Below are 5,549 nucleotides of genomic sequence, written 5' to 3' on the forward strand. Positions count from 1 at the left end.
AATATGCTGTTTTCAGTAAACCTGAGAGATCACATAATCAAAGATTTTTAGGTGGGGGGCTGTCAGGAAATTTTCGATTGCACACAGATTTAATAGCAGGATCGTAGCCCTCATATTCAGTGGTATAGCTAAACAGACAAATGATATTAGAAAATGATCAAACTAATAGCAGAGTCCAAACAAACTGTATTTTCTGATTCTTTTTTCCGGCCATTGAAACAAATCCGTTATGTTTGTCTGCAAATCCATCAGAACATAATGATACTGCAATGATCTTGTGTTCACAGGGACTGAACAGCTCAATGTCATCAACAGAAACATGAATTTTCCAATTTAACATGAAGTTCATCTGTCCACTCACTGATGATCGACAGATGTCGACTGATGCTATACGGGATAACAACCCAAAGCACAGGAGTGAATTATTCTGCAGAAGAAAATATGCCTTCTGGAGTGGCCAAGTCAGAGTCCTGACCTCAACCTGATTAAAATGCTTTGGCATGATCTCGAGACACCAGACCTCCCGTGAACTTTGCTGAACTTAAACAGTTTGATAAAGATGTATGCAATGAATTACCTCTTCACTGTCTGTTTGTTTATTACGAGAAAAGCTGTCAGGAATGCTACAGTTAATACTGCTATGGCTGCCAGTATGGAGGCAACTAGAGGAAAAAAGCATTATAAGTGTTTTTACATTTTCTGAGAAATATCTGCACATGTTTGTTACTATTGCTTTTGTTTCATTTTTTAGACCATTCCAGTCGCTTGGACTGGTCTTGCACCAATATTTCTTGATCACATGAAATATTTTATCCTGATTGACATTGATTACACAGAAATATACTTCTGTATTCAAGCTAGTCATTTGGCAGATGTTCTTATTTAAAGTAACAGTACACTTATGATGGGGACAGACCTTTCCAGTCTAGATCTTTAACCATCACATCCCCTAAAGAGGTGCCTCTGTCAGAGAAGACTAAAAAATCTTAAAGAATATAGATAAATGAAAGTACATGCAAGCAGGATGGGCCTTTTCTAGTAACTTCACAGGTGCCGCTGTTCCTGCATGTTTTTGGATGAGGATGATCTATATGACATTTAGTCACACATGTCACTTTGTCTTCCAACTGAACTGGATCAAAATACTGCAGGAGGTCTTTAGGAAAGTCTTTTGCAGCCTTGACACACACCTCTTTAAACATTGGAAATAAAAAGTGTAACAGCCATCATAAATAATAAATCAAGTATACAAACAAATAAATAAAAGTACAAACAATTTACTGATTTTAATACAATATATTTGTATGTTAATTTGCCCTTGTTCTTGGGGCCTATGCTACAGTAATTTTTTTAGCTTCTCCAAAAGTATTGTTGGTCACTCTATATAGCTTCTCTAGCAGATTTCTCCTTTGTTCACTTATACCTAGAAACTTTTAATTTCGTGCTTTAAGTAAATATGAAAAGACGATCAGTTTGCTTGAACTGAGGCCATGCAATGATTTGCCACGACACATTAAAGAGCCACAAAACTGTATTGTTTGAATTTCTTTAAAAAATGACATTTGAAAGCTGAGACTAGGCATGGGCCAATAACCGGTTTCAAGGTATACCGCGATTTGAAAATGTCACGGTTTCAAAACCACTAATATTTTCCGTTATACCATTCCTGCGGTATGCGCTGTTTTTCATGTCTCCTCAAAGACTGAAAGTGTAGGAATCCCTCAGGTTAGGTGCAGTGTAGAGAGTAACATGACCCCCCCCCCCTCCTCCTGTTGGTGCGAGCGAGCGAGAGGTCCGTCACGTAGGATAGGATGGCCGAACTTAAAGGGGTCATATGATCATATCTCTTTGGATTTGAGACTTAGTCTTTGCAACTTTACAGATCTTCTTTATGCACCAAGAGCTTTGAAAGGAAAAATTAAAATCGCATCATATGACCCCTTTAAGGAGCTGTCCCTGGACTTACGCGATCGGCAACTGGCCGTTTTTTGTCTTATTGCAAGCAACTCGTCTCTGTTCTGGACTTCGTTCACTCACTGTTCATGATGCACGGACTATTGGAAGAAAATCCTCAATATTGATTTGGGGGTTTATATGAACGTGTTTCTGAGGGGAACTGACTGTCTTCAGAAAAGTTTATGTGGTATTTTCTTTTCATCTCGTTTCTGTATAGTTCATATTAAAGCAGTGTTTCAGCGCATTGCTGCTTTGTTTACAGTGGTAACCAAAGAAACACTGTATCTGGTGTTCCAGAAGCGCCTCCTGCTGTAAGAGAGAGAATCTGCATCTCATTCAGAGCTTCTGCTGTTTGCTTCGTTCAGGCATATAGTATAATTTAACAAAGCTAGTCAGAACTTTGTTTTTGCTTCAAATTGGGTTATTATTTAATCAAATTATGTATATGACATTATATAACTAAATTATATGAAATTATATAAATTATATGTATATGAATTATATAACTAAAAGTAAATAACTAATAACAGATTAGGTTAAATAAAGACATCAGTTTTTATTTCTCTTCTTTTTAGGAAACAAATCAAAGAAAAAATAAACAAATTCTACTGTTCCTAATATTCTGTATGTTGCTCAAAAACAAAATATATTGAGTTCAGCGGAAAAAAGGTTTTTTTTTTTTTACCGTCATTTAAAAATAATACATTTTAGAGCTGTAACGACAATACCGTGATACCGTGAAACCGTGATATTTTTGCTTAAGGTTATACCGTCAAAATCTCATACCGGCCCATGCCTAGCTGAGACCATGATTCATGCCAGAAGTAACCTGCTCGGTCTTGTCTGTCAGTGTGTTGTCAGTTTCCTCTTTGCTTCGTAATGTATTTTTCTATGTGTGAGAACATGATGTGTAGCGTGAGAGCGGCATGGCTTGTCGGACATAGCAACAGTAACTAAGGAGGGTGGGTTTTTGAGAAGGGTAAATTACACACGTTTCAGTTGAGCTTATGAATGCAATAAACTAAATCCAATCAGATGTGTATCGATTCAGTGCTGAAAACTCAATGATTGACATCTGCGAGCTCACAAATTCTCTCTTTAAAAACAACCAAGTGTAGATATGAAGTAAATAAGAGATTCATTTCACAGCTTCACTGATTATAACGGGAGTTTCTGCATAACTTGGGCTACACTAGAGCAGTGTTTCTCAATAGAGGGGGAACCATACCCCTAGTGACACTAATTATCAAAACCAGTAAATTTTCAAAGGTATTAGGACTCACATTATTAGCCCTTGAAATCAATTTAAACTAGACTATTTGTTTTCACACCATTATAATGTAGACTGCATAATGTAGCCCAGGCCTACTGTATGATTGCTCCACAGGCCCGGATTGGCCATCGGGAGCACTGGGACAAATCTCGTTGATGAACGCTTCTGTAGAAATGAACAGGGTAATCAATGTTTGTCCGTTTTATTCCAGCGTGTTTCCCGAAGTATCTAGCTTATAAAAATTGTTTTCTGTATGGGAATTTACAAACGTTTGTTTCTTTTCTACGTGCGTATCCCAAAAATGGTCTTCATTAAGGTGTGAACGTGCTTAATATGCTGTCTGTTCATGAAGTGCTGAAATGTAAATCACTCATCATTGTAAATTCATTAGCCTATGCCATAAAATTTTTGAGTGTAGTGTTCAAAATAGTTATTACATGAGCACAAGATTTTTAAAGGATTCCCCTAAATATCAGTATAGATATCTGAAAACTGAAAGAAATATATCTACCACCAGTACATTTAACACCAAACCAGATCACAAACTAAAACTCAGTAAATGAATGATCAACTAGTTCAGCTCGTTAACAGAACACATGAATACCACCTAGAAACTTAAATTGTAGGAGGATTTTTTTTTCGTCCTTTGTTTAGATTTTTCCCCTGTCGCTCTGCGACGAAACAGGCCAAACAAACACCGAAAAAGAATATCCTGAGAGAGAAAAGGATGTTGAGTTTTTGTTATCATTGGTATCTGAAAATAGATTTATTCTCACGTTCTTTATACAAAATATCATTCTCCACTGTTTTGTGTGATCTGAAGAGCACTGTTCGTTTTCTTCCACGTGCACGAGTGTTATAAGTCAGAGCGTGTTCACTCAAGATCTGTCAATCATGGAATATCTCCTGCCATTCCGAATGAAAAAAAAAATTAGAGAAACATTTTTCTATACATGAAATATGAAAGCAAATAGACAAGATTATGATGATATATTTTCTGTATGTGTTTTACTAGCAGAAGGTGAACAATCGGTTCACACCCAGATAGCATGCGGATGTGGGCCATATGTAAAACAGCAAAAATGGCCCAAATGTATCAAATCACATGTGGGCCTCTTTAGGTAAAGATGCAGTGTTGACGGCAATGTGTAATCTGAATGTGATCCTAAAGTTGCCCATGTGGTAAACAGTGATTATGGCCCAAATAGTGCCAACCAAATGTGGGCCACCTTTGGCAAAAATGTGGCATTATCGACAAAGGCTAATCAAGGTGTAAACCAAATGTGGTCCACATATGTTTCAGCAAATGTGACCCAGGTACACTAAAACGTATCTGGGCCAGTTTTGGCAAAGATATGGCACAGTGAGCATTGGCTAATGTGGCTGTGAGCCTAAAGTGGCCTACATATGATGCCACAAATGTGGCCCAGTTATCCTCAAACATATCTGGGCCAGTTTTAGCCAATATATGGCATGGTAAGCACTGGCGAATGTGGCTGTGAGTCTAAAGTGGCCCGCATATGATGCCACAAATATGGCCCAGTTATCCTAAAGCATATCTGGGCCAGTTTTGGCTAAGATAGGGGGGGTGTTAGAACAAGCCGTTTTAGGTAGGCGTGGTTGACTCTTAACTTTAATAAAGAATATCTCTTTGGATTTGAGACTTAGTCTTTGCAACTTTACAGATCTTCTTTATGCACCAAGAGCTTTGAAAGGAAAAATTAAAATCGCATCATATGACCCCTTTAAGGAGCTGTCCCTGGACTTACGCGATCGGCAACTGGCCGTTTTTTGTCTTATTGCAAGCAACTCGTCTCTGTTCTGGACTTCGTTCACTCACTGTTCATGATGCACGGACTATTGGAAGAAAATCCTCAATATTGATTTGGGGGTTTATATGAACGTGTTTCTGAGGGGAACTGACTGTCTTCAGAAAAGTTTATGTGGTATTTTCTTTTCATCTCGTTTCTGTATAGTTCATATTAAAGCAGTGTTTCAGCGCATTGCTGCTTTGTTTACAGTGGTAACCAAAGAAACACTGTATCTGGTGTTCCAGAAGCGCCTCCTGCTGTAAGAGAGAGAATCTGCATCTCATTCAGAGCTTCTGCTGTTTGCTTCGTTCAGGCATATAGTATAATTTAACAAAGCTAGTCAGAACTTTGTTTTTGCTTCAAATTGGGTTATTATTTAATCAAATTATGTATATGACTTATATAACTAAAAGTAAATAACTAATAACAGATTAGGTTAAATAAAGACATCAGTTTTTATTTCTCTTCTTTTTAGGAAACAAATCAAAGAAAAAATAAACAAATTCTAC

The 5,549-nt window shown here is 37.4% G+C and overlaps 1 long non-coding RNA gene across 1 annotated transcript; it reads right to left on the reverse strand.

The window, feature by feature from the left end:
• Window positions 1–2,415: 2,415 nt before the first annotated feature.
• Window positions 2,416–5,543, reverse strand: LOC107563337 (uncharacterized). The gene is made up of 3 exons (XR_001606091.1): window positions 5,462–5,543; window positions 2,786–2,788; window positions 2,416–2,476 (listed from the first exon to the last, which is right to left on the reverse strand). It is a non-coding gene; the product is annotated as an uncharacterized lncRNA (long non-coding RNA).
• Between the last annotated feature and the right edge of the window lie 6 nt (window positions 5,544–5,549).

This window comes from Sinocyclocheilus grahami, unplaced genomic scaffold (assembly GCF_001515645.1).
Source record: "Sinocyclocheilus grahami isolate Dianchi unplaced genomic scaffold, SAMN03320097.WGS_v1.1 scaffold24.1, whole genome shotgun sequence".
NCBI lineage: Eukaryota > Metazoa > Chordata > Actinopteri > Cypriniformes > Cyprinidae > Sinocyclocheilus > Sinocyclocheilus grahami.